At 48.0% G+C, this 10,241-nt stretch overlaps 1 protein-coding gene across 1 annotated transcript in view; it reads right to left on the reverse strand.

Moving 5' to 3' along the window:
• Positions 1 to 10,241, reverse strand: part of LOC144158332 (TBC1 domain family member 25) — a 128,427-nt gene that overhangs the window by 91,312 nt on the left and 26,874 nt on the right. The gene's annotated exons all lie outside the window — the stretch shown is intronic.

Here is a 10,241-nt window from a genome sequence, read left to right on the forward strand (position 1 = left end):
TTCAGAAAGTTTAGCGGCAAATCAGAATTATTTCTGCCTCTTTATTTGGAAATTCCTCGCGATTACCCCACTATAAAAACGCTGGCTTTCATATGAGCTAGAGGACATGCACTCGACAAAAAGCGGTTGTCTGTCCCTTGAAAGATAAATGTGACCCAGGCGTACTTTTAAGAAACTTTTTTTTTGTTCGTTCGTTTTTGAAGTCCGAAGCAGACATTCAACGCGCTGTTTGCCTGGCTAAGCACGCATATGTCTTCCTTTCAAAACCAGCGTTAATTGCGTAACAATTATATATGACCTTCCTCAAGCGTGTATGCACACGAGCACACTTGTCAGAAATAGCTTGAAATGCTTGACTCAGTAGCCTGTCTTTGAGAAAATCTGATGCGATAGAATGGCAGCGAACGAGCGAAGGAGGAGAAACGAATGTTTAAAGTACAGCAGTCGACGCTTGTGTTTCAATGCGGCGTGTTTGTTTGAAACCGAAGCTTTATATGGCTCGGCGCAAGGACAATCCGGCGGTCTCATGTACGAAGAAAACTCCTTCAGCGCAACCCCATGGACGTGCTCGGAAAAAACAGGTTGCACAGCAGTAAGAAGTAAAGGGCGAGAGGTTTAGATGACGTACCTATACTTTCGCACGTACCGACACTGCACAGTGGGAGCGGCGTATTAAAGGAGCCATGAAGACAAAACACAAGTTGGGTTTATTAGAAATACTGCTTAGTCCCGATAACAATGATACCAATATCATCGCAATCTTCGAACAAATAACGGAGATATTAAAGAAAACGTGTGAAGCAGTCGCGACCCCCTAGCCAATTTCCCGCAACTTTTCTATGACGTCACGGAACCTTGTTTGTGCTATTGGCGGCCGCCTAACTGAGCTGTCGCGACGACACATGACTGGACGTCTGCAATGGGGCCTCTAGTTCCATTTGACCGCATCACTTGAATGCTAACGTGCAGTTAACGCACTGAAAATTTTTTTTTGTTTGCTGGCCCGTACGACGTCATTCTTGCTCATAACACGTCACTGTGGCGCCAAATTTGAAAGTTTTTAAATACTTTTTTTCGTTAAAAAAACATCTTCTGTGGCTGTGATGGAGCTGAGTGAGATACTGAATCCTAGTTCTTTCAAATTACACGAAGTTGTATTTTCTCTGCATGGCTCCTTTAAAGGGGGCGAAAAAACGGTACTTTCCCTTCCTAAAGAAAGCCGAGAAAAGCGCCAAAGCTTTCCCACATGAAAACTGCGTCCGTAGTGCCTCAAAGCCTTCCAGGCTGACGTCCTTCCGACCTTCGCTGAAAGTGCGTACAACCGATCGGCAAACCTTCAAAGAGCCAAGCTGCAAACGCAGAGCGAACCCATGCGACGATTTCGCGCGCGCTAAGTAAACGGATCTAAAAACGGTCTAAGTGTATACCGATGCGTAGTTTATGAGATAAATGTACACTAGGGCACCCCTTTTTCTTCACGACCGACGCGTGTACTGTCTTATCTAGAAGCGTTCCTTTTCCGCGATTTTCAAGTAACCGTTTTGACAGAATGGAAGCCTGGTTTCACGCACGCGCAGTGTGTCCAGAGATCTCACCAGGGCTTTCCGGTCTACCAACCGGTCTATGGAGAAACGCATTAGCTTTTCGAGAGGACGCCATCGGTCCCACGAAGAAAGCTTTCGCCTTAAAACAGTCCTAGTCGCAGCAGAGCGCGCGCACAGCGAGCAACTGCGGGAAGGAAGGAAGGAAGGAAGGAAGGAAGGAAGGAAGGAAGGAAGGAAGGAATACGTTTTTTTCGTCCATCAGGATCAGGTATTGGGGGTGGAGGAGGCCCACAGGGCCGCCGCGACCCCCAGGGCCAGGGAAGGCGATCGGGACTTGGCCTGACTCCCCCGGGTCACGCAACATCTGCTCCCAGAGGTGAGTGGCGGGAACGGGGGGGTACGGGTCTGCGGGGCATTCGCAGAGAGAATGGTAGTGAGTGTCGAGTGCCCCGCAGGCTGGACAGGTAGGGTCAGTAAAGAGATGTGGATGACTGCATAGCTCAAGCAACAGCAGCGGGCAAGGGGCGGGGCAAGGGAGGTGGGGCGGGCGGGTCAGCGTCGATGGCAAACATTGGCCGCACATTACTGGTTCGCTGCTGGTTAAGCATCTGTAGGCAGCGTGTGGGCACATTTGTTGTTTTAAATTAGAAGCCTCGCTTTTCTTACGCCAGCGGGAATGTTGCAAGAAACCGAGTGCAGTACGAAAGCTAGAAAACCGCTCGTCTTCCGGATATTTCCTTCTACGGTGTTTATCAATCGCGTACACGAATACACCCGGCACGAGTTATATACATCCGACTGCTCGACAAGCACATCCTTGACCAGCAGCAAACACGTGCTGTCCGAATATATTTGGTCATTGGCACACACAAGTCTGCGGGGATAAATCGGTCGCAGTTAGTACAGGACCGGGATATTTGGATTGGATTGGAAAAACATTTATTGTGCCTGCGGTTGAAGTCCAAGTTAAGACTGTCCTCAGCGATTCGCGGCAGGCAATCAGGAACTTTGCCCGAGGCAGGGTCTCTGCTGCTGCGACGAAGATTTTAAACGAGATACCGAGACACCGGGAAAGGGCAAGAATAAAGTGGTTTCCGGCACACGCAGGGGAAGTGTCGGACACCAACGCCAACCATAACGAAACCGCACACGCCCGCGCGGGCGAACTAACGGACCGCGCCGGGTCAAGCGGTGATCACTTGTGGGGAGATCTATGCGAAAGGCCTTTGTCCTGTCGTGAGCGTTGATAGGCTGGTGGTGCTGGTGGTGGTGGTGGTGGTGATGATGATGATGACTATGATGATGATACGCGTAACCACTTTAAAGGAACCACGAAGACGAAAAACAACTTTTTTTTTCTATTTGAAAGTACTAGACTTTGGAAGCTCACTCACCTCCATTCCAACTTCGAAGGTCGTTTTTTTTTTTTAATCGAGACAACGCAAGCATTATTCCGCAACTTTAAATTTTCCCGCCACAGTGACTTAACATGGCAAGGAATGACGTTTTTTCGACAGGCACTGAAACATTTTTGTCGTTGCGCTAAGTGCGCGTTAGCACTCAAGTGATACGATCGAAGGGAACCGTATAGGCCCCGCTACAATCTCCCAGCACGTTTTTTGGCGGTGGCTAAGGCCGCCAATCGCACAAACAAGATTCTGTGACGTCATAGAAAAAGATAGCCGGAAAGTGGCTGGGTAGTCGGCACTGTTGACTACGTTTTCTATAATATCTCGATTTGTTGTATCAATTTACCGATAAAGCTGCTGTCATCGTTATCGGACAAACAGAGTAGAACCGTGGGCCTGAAAATTAATATGATGAACACTAAAGTAATGATCAATAACCTCGGGAGAGCACAGCGGTTTGAGATAGGTGGCGAGGCAGTGGACGTGGTAAGCGAATATGTCTACTTAGGCCAAGAAGTGACCCCGGATCCCAACCATGAGGCAGACATAATTACAAGGATCAGAATGGGGTGGGGTTCATATGGAAGACATTCTCAGATAATGAATAGCAGCCTACCATTGTCCCTGAAGAAGAAAGTGCACGACAGCTGCATCTTGCCGGTACTCACCTACGGGGCAGAAACTTGGAGGCTCACTAAGAGGGTTCAACTCAAATTGAGAACGACTCAGCAGGCAATGGAGCGGAAAATGATAGGTGTAACATTAAGGGACAAGAAGAGAGGGGAGTGGGTGGGAACAAACGAGTGTTAAGGACATCTTAGTAGAAATTAAGAAGAAGAAATGGACGTGGGCAGGGCATGTAATGCGAAGGCACGATAACCGTTGGTCATTAAGGGCAACAGAGTGGATCCCTAGAGAAGGCAAGCGTGGCAGGGGGCGGCAGAAAGTTAGATGGGCAGATGAGATCGAGAAGTTTGCGGGGATAAATTGGTCGCAGTTAGCCTAGGACCTGGATAATTCTAGATCCATGGGAGAGGCCTTTGCCCTGCAGTGGGCGTAGATAGGTTGGTGATGACGATGATGCCTGTTATCGGCACAGAACATCTTTTTGAATGAACCGACCTTGTATTTTGTCCTCATGGCCCCTTGAACGCAACTAAAACCTTGGTAAACAAAGAGTAACCTTTTGCTAATCATCAAAGAAAAGTACCCCGCTCTAGCGATAATCTCAAATTCGCCGCACAAAGAGAGGCGGTAACTCGTTGTTATTGCAGCCTAGTGCTATCAGTAGCATCCCTTTCCCCATCTCGTGAAGGGAAATAGAGCATTTATATCATTGCTATTTATCAGGGGGCAGTCAAGTATTGCAAGATTAATCGCGGGTATTGTGACCTATGGTACGAGGGTTCGTAAGGACCAAAAGGAAAGCCGACCAAGGCCCCTATACCGCTGTGATGACGTAATTCCAGCGGTCGAAGAACGCCAAGAACGGGAAAAAGAAAATAATCTTTTGAGCGAGTTTCCAAGTTATGTGATTGCATAGAGCAGTAAGTTTTGGCTGAGGTACTATGCGACCTTCTAATCTAAGTAGTGGATGTGTTTGGTCGACTACGTTCTGCAAGCATTTAAGACGAAAAAAATTTACAAATTGTTGCACGGCCCCTTTAAGAAATAACCTCATTTTTGGCATGCTTTCAGTAAGGGACGACGGGCACTTTCGGTACGCGTTGTTCCTTATCATTGCCGGCACACGTGATCGACGTTCTGGCCCGCATCATTCCAGATTAAGAATGTCCACTGAGATAGCCTAGAAGCGCTAAACTGGCTATTTCGAGCAACTGATCACACGAAGTATGTGGCCTCGCCAGCCTGGTTGGCGCGTCCAACAATCGGGATGCCTCCCCAAAATTCCAGGCGGACGGGCCTTCAGCTCGGAAAAGGCGCCGACCCCTGATTGACGTTCGTGTCTTCACATTTCTATGCAATGTTTCATGCACGTAATTTTGAGTTCGCTCCACTATGCAGCAACTGCAGGGCGGAATCAATGACGCAGTCCCCATGAAATCACTCACAAGCACATACGTTCGATTGCTGTATTTATAAAGGTAATTTTGACGAACAGTCGCCGAAGTTTTCAATAATATCGCGGGAGCGCCGTCCGGCGGGTGCGTCAGACGCCTCACTACCGCAGAAAGCGGCGAAACGAGCGAGTATACTGCCTAGAATATTCTATTCTAGGCACTAGTATATTCTACTATATTCTAGGAACTATAGAGCGAGAAAACATCGCAGAGTTAGCCCTCATTCACACAGCCGTCACCTTCTCCGTCACGGCACCGTCACATCAAAAAATCGCGACGGTGACGTAAACGGAGTAGCGTTCGTACTGGAGCTCTCCGTCAAAGTACAGGGTCGTCTGCCTAGTGATTAGCTTAGCCTGGAATTGAGCGTGCTTAATCTGTAAACTAAAGAAAATGGCTTAGATTTTTACGTGTGCTCACTTTTCGCTAAATTTAGCCGTAAAAATTTGTTTGCTGATTGGCATGGTTTACCACGGGCGTGGTCCCGTCGCATCGACGGAACGGAAACGTAAGAGTTCCGCTTCCCGTCACCGTCGCACCGTTTTCGGCGAGAAATCGCCCGAGAAACCGGCGCCCATGACGGAAGACGGTGACGTGACGGGGTGAAAAACGGCTGTGTGAATGAGGGCTCAGCACGCGCAGAACAGTCCCGTCAGTGCAACTGTCGTCTGCTAAGGTGTTCGCGCAAGTGCGACGCAAATCCCTTCCCGGTGGTAATCAACCGCCTATCTCCATAGCCGCGAACAAGGTGCACGAGAAATCGCTGTCAACACCCGGCAATGTAGATAGCCGATTGATTACCGCCGGGAAGGGATTTGCGTCGCACTTGCGCGAACACCTTAGCAGACGACAGTTCACTGACGGGACTGTTATGCAAGTGCTAAGCCCTCATTCACACAGCCGTTTTTCAACCCGTCGCGTCACTGTCTTCCGTCGTGGGCGGCGGTTTTTCGGGCGATTTCTTGCCGAAAACGGTGCGACGGTGACGGGAAGCCGAGCTCTTACGTTTCCGTTCCGTCAACACGACGGGACCACGCCCGTGGTAAACCATGCCAATCAGCAAACAAATTTTTACGGCTAGATTTAGCGAGAAGTGAGCACACGTAAAAATCTAAGCCATTTTGTTTACTGTTCAGATTAGGCACGCTCAATTCTGGGCTAACCTGATCAGACGACCCTGTACTGTGACGGAGAGCTCCAGTACGAACGCTACTCCGTTTACGTCACTGTCGCGATTTTTTGACGTGACGGTGCCGTGACGGTGAAAGTGACGGCTGTGTGAATCTGCGATCTTCTCTCGCTCGCCTATACCGTGGTACGGCGCTGACCCACCCGCCGGTCGACGCTGGCGCAATATCAGTCAAAACTTGGGCCGCTGTGCATTTAAACTTTGCCATTCCTTCCTCAAGAAAGTGGAGAGAAGCGCGAAAGCTTTCTAACATCAAAAGTGCGTCAAAACCTTCGCTGAAAGCGCATCCATTCGTTCGTCAAACCCCCAAAGAACCACGCCAAGGGAAGAACGAACCCATGTGACGATTTTTTGAACACATGCATGAACGGTCTAAATGTACAGCGATACATGGTTTCAATATAACGGTATACTATCGTACTCCTTTTTCGTGATCGATGCGTGTTTGTCTTGCCTAGAACCGTGTCCTTTTTAGCGATTTCCAAGTAATCCTTTCGGCACAATGGACGCCTGGTCTACCGCCTGCGTCGTGTGTCCATGAGAGACCATATCAAAGCGCTTCGGTCGACCTACCAGTCTATTTTTGACGGGACACCAACGGTCCCACTAAGAAAGCTTTCGCTTTTAAAAAAAAAACCTAAATCAAACTGGGCCTATGCACCCGCATGAGCCTCAATATCGACTGCCCAAAATGTCAGGCTACAACCCTCGTAAAGCCGTCGGCAACGTTGCGCTAGCAATACTGTACAGCAGTGTGAATCCCTTCGCGCTGAAACGCACGCCCGCTGGCCAAGCTAGAGTGTACTATAGAAGTTTTAGTACACTCTAGCTAGGCTATGAACATGTGGCTCGGCCGCCATCTTGTCTCGTGCATCGGGACCACGGTACAAGTCTAATTATCCCGTGCCACACGTAAAAGTCCCGTGCCACACGTACACGAAAAATGACATTAAGTGTTTAAGTCCTTACGATAACGGATGACATTAATTGGGCCGGCCGTGCTACACGCGAAAACGCAAATGTGTTAGGCATGATGGTGACCATGGCCAAAAAGAGAAATTCAGTAAAATTTAGAAGTTTTTAACGAGGAGAAAAACGTTTCACAAGGCTTAAAAATGTTTTTTTTTTTGTGAAAGAAAACGTCATGAGAAATAGTTTTTTTTTTTTTTAATGTGAGCCGTTTCTAAAAGTGGCTTCAGCAGCTGCCGTCGCCTGCCAGCGGTAGCCAAATCCGAAAAATTTAACACGCTGTTTTGCCTTTTACGGCTATTTTAGTGAACGTCATCTTCAAAACTTCGCCACCAAGAGTGCGCAAAAAATCGTCTTATTTCGAAGTTCTGCTCCGTTTCCGCGTCGACAGTCTGGTGCTGAGAGTTTCGTCGGTTTCATTTGGTGCTCATCGCGTTCCAGAGTAGGCCGATTTAAGGCGTTCGTGAACTCCTTAAACCAAAACTGACATTAGAGCGAATGGCATTAGATTTTTCCGTGTAGCAGCGAATTAATGGCATTAAAACTTACGGCATTAAAGCACTTCACGCTATTTTTCGTGTACGTGTGGCTTTCTCGGTGATCAGGACACGTCATGTATCGGACGGCCGGCGCAGCGACCGAGGTGCGCCGTATTTTGTCGCATTTGCTGCCGTCATTGTGATTCGCAGGCAGCAGCGGCAGCAGCGCGAAAGCAGCGATATCCCTCGATAGGCCGCGTCTAAGCTAAACGAGGCCACAAAATCATGCTACAAAAAGAAAAAAAACATCGTGCAGGCTCAATCTATCAGAGCCACGCGTAGTTTTACCACTTAACGCAGCTGAATAAATTGAAGCCATTGGAGGGCCCCAGTTTTCGCACGGGACGGTGGGCAAGCCGCAAGAAGTCCCGGTGGACCCCACCAGAACCGCCACAAATATAAACTATTCTACTCGCTTGGGCTGTTTTTAATTGCCAGTTCTGGATTTACAGCGCGCACATCAGACAAGGCTGCTAACACGAGCGCTAACCAAGTTACCCCAAGTTAGGGCCAAGCAGTTGTTCCAAGCGTCTTATTCAGAAATAGTAACTCAGAAGTATTTTTTTCCGGCTTATGTACCTCGTAGTGAAGAACGCGCGCAAAGAAAATCTTGTTGAAAGTTTCCGAGCCCCAGCCACTGCGGCGCCTCTTCGCCTAAGCTTTTTTTTTTCCTTTTGAAATTACAACATTTCACTGACAAGCACAGACGGACGAAATGGCTCCGTTTGACTAAACACAAACATGGCAGATTCCCCCTTCGCAAAGTTTGCAATGGGACGTCTTCAGGGCTGCCGCAGTATCCAACTCCGGGACTCCCCTGAGTAAAATTACTCTCGAACTGTATATTTTCTGAATAATGATAATGCACTATATCCTGAAACTGAAAAAAAAAAGAACCTATAGCTCTTGTCAACTACGTTTCATCAGCTTTCTGCCAGCCGTAGCCGCCGTAACCGGCCCTAATCACAGAGGCCCACTCAGCCCGCACCGATGAAGTTGTCTGCCCGGAAACTGTCCAGACGCCAATAAGCGTCCCAGTGCCCGAGTCAAGTGGACGCGTCACTGCCGACAATGAAAAGTTCATTTCGTGGATATTGGCGGTGAGATGTTTGAGTGGCGCCCCCTGGCTCTGACGTCGGCTTAGGGATTCGCGCCGCTGTCGTCTGCTACACTCCGCTTGTGAGGGGCAACAGTGCCTGGGCTAGAAATCGCCCGCTTCGTTGCTGTAGTGCGTTAAAAAGCGTATTTCTAGCGACTCAGTTATTTTGCCAGCTTCTGACGCATCTGAATAATTTGAAGCTGTATCCTCCACAAGTTTGCAACACACGAAGAGATAGAGAACAACTTTCTTCAGAGTATCGGTCAGAAGATCGTGTGTAACTCGTCCTTTCTTGCTTATTCGCGAGGATCATCGATCAGAGCTTCTCGATAAGTATTCAACATGCGTAGGCTTCCCTGCAGTATTTTTGAGATGCTCCTATGAAGACCAACAGACTGATACTACGTACCAAGCAGCGGCCTCTACACGCTCATCGCACAGGAGGAAATAAAGCGGCTTTCTTCTGTTTCATTCGTTGTTGCCTTGTATCGGATTAATGTTTCTTGCTTTTTTTTTCTGCCCAACGCATTAATTTTTCTGCGCCGTCACCAACTCCTTATTAGGAGGTTTCGGGATGTTTGGGAGCCTCACAAAGGTCGTATGGATATTTCCTTCATTTTGTATGGCATACATTCCCTTCTTCACAAATTGGCTTTCATTACGGCTGCGTGCAAGAAGGTGCATATCCGTAGCGTGCTTTGTTTATTCAGATGCAAATACAATGAGAAGGTTTGTGCTACGCCACCGCGATCGCGCCCTAAACAACGTGGTCCACAGTACTCGAAGGCGGCTTTTGTGCTCCGAATTCCTATCGTAATTATATCGTTATCATAACGAACTGACTCTCAACTCGAACAATGATGACATGATTACGGTGTTGAAGGCGTGATATAATAGCTAACTAACGTAATAAATAGTATACCTGCATATATTACAAGACTCGAAACCGAAGAAGAATTCCATGTAGCTCTTTATTGCTTTTCAACCCTTCCAGGCGCGAAGAACAAATCCTATTCTACTCGGGATGGCGTTCTATGATTTGAAGAAAATTACTTTTACTCTCTTGGCCTGGACTGAGGACCCGGCCCACACTAACCAGATCAATTTAATTGTTGAACAAAGTTTTCCCCTCCTCCCCTTACTACTCCTCCTCCTCCTCTTGAGTGCAGTTTTCCTATAACGCATATCCGAATATCGGGAAGATATGGCTGTGCAAAATGTTCCGAAATATCCCTCCAGGTCTTAACAAACATATATGTGTTACTATAAATTTAACGAAGACGTGACTCGTTTTGCTCAATAGACCTCCATGCTGGTTAGATGCCTGGTATAGAATCAGCACGCGCGTATATACACACTGGGTTATTTGGAACTCAACCTACAGTTTTTGCAGTCTATAGTGCATGTCGGC

The sequence above is a fragment of the Haemaphysalis longicornis genome, unplaced genomic scaffold (assembly GCF_048455015.1).
Source record: "Haemaphysalis longicornis isolate Haplotype H1 unplaced genomic scaffold, Haemaphysalis longicornis Haplotype H1 scaffold_10, whole genome shotgun sequence".
NCBI classification, from domain to species: Eukaryota; Metazoa; Arthropoda; class Arachnida; order Ixodida; family Ixodidae; genus Haemaphysalis; species Haemaphysalis longicornis.